The sequence below is a fragment of the Propithecus coquereli genome, unplaced genomic scaffold (assembly GCF_000956105.1).
Source record: "Propithecus coquereli isolate 6110/MARCELLA unplaced genomic scaffold, Pcoq_1.0 Scaffold2, whole genome shotgun sequence".
Taxonomy (NCBI): domain Eukaryota; kingdom Metazoa; phylum Chordata; class Mammalia; order Primates; family Indriidae; genus Propithecus; species Propithecus coquereli.
Window position 1 is genome coordinate 12,671,554 of NW_012144966.1, and position 1,029 is coordinate 12,672,582.

Here is a 1,029-nt window from a genome sequence, read left to right on the forward strand (position 1 = left end):
TATATAACTGGATACTTTAATATAAAAGTTCTAATTTTAAGGAGAAGAATAATTCAATGAAAAACATGTTAATCTGTGTATTTTGATGAAGCAAATCAATAGTGAGCCTGGTTGTTTAGAATGGCAGGCCTAATCCAGATTTCAGCATCCAGTTGAAAGTAGCTTAATCTAAGCTTCATTATAAGTCAATAATTTCTTGAAAACTGAAATTTAGAACAGAATGGCACATGTCATAATCACTTACTTGAATATTTTTTTACCCTAAAAAAGTTTCACTTTTGCTTTACAGACCTATTCAGTACAAAGGATCAATTATTTTAGCAGAAGACAGGTGGCCTCAGAAAAATAACTTTTCTTCAAATGATTTCTGGTTTGTGAATTATACCATTTCATCGAGCTTCTTCCACCCTTGTGGAATCACCCTCGTGAGTCTATGATTCTGTTGGCGGTTGGTTTGTCAGAACATGAGGTGAATAAGGACAATATCCCAGATTGAAAACTTCTCTAGACTGATGAAATTCATTCAGCCTCACAGTCACAGACTTTGTATCCCTGAGTTATTCAGGATACAGACAAAGCTACTGTAACAGCTGTTCAGTGGCTTCAGTAGAATAGTTTATGTCTCTTTTACAGATAGTTCAGAAGTGAGTGGTCTAGGGCCAGTGAAGCAGATCTTCAAACCTTGACCTGTGGCTTCTGAGTTTTCTTCCAGTCATTGAAAATCCCCAGCCAGTGGGAAATTGGAAAGAGGAATTCAGGGAAAGCAGAAGGTGCACACGTCACCACTCACATCCTATTGGCTTAACCTTTTCAAATATCCACACCCAGCTATGAGCAAGGGAGGTTGGGAAAGTAGTTTCTAGCTTGGGCAAACATTTTCTCAGTTAAAACTTGAGAAGGTCTACTATAGGAAGCAAAGAAGAGAAAATGGATATTGGGGCATAATTAGCAGTTTCTACCACAACTTACATTCAGAAAGCCATGTCAAAAGCCATAGTATTAATGTCATCAGCAGTCAAATGGCAATTC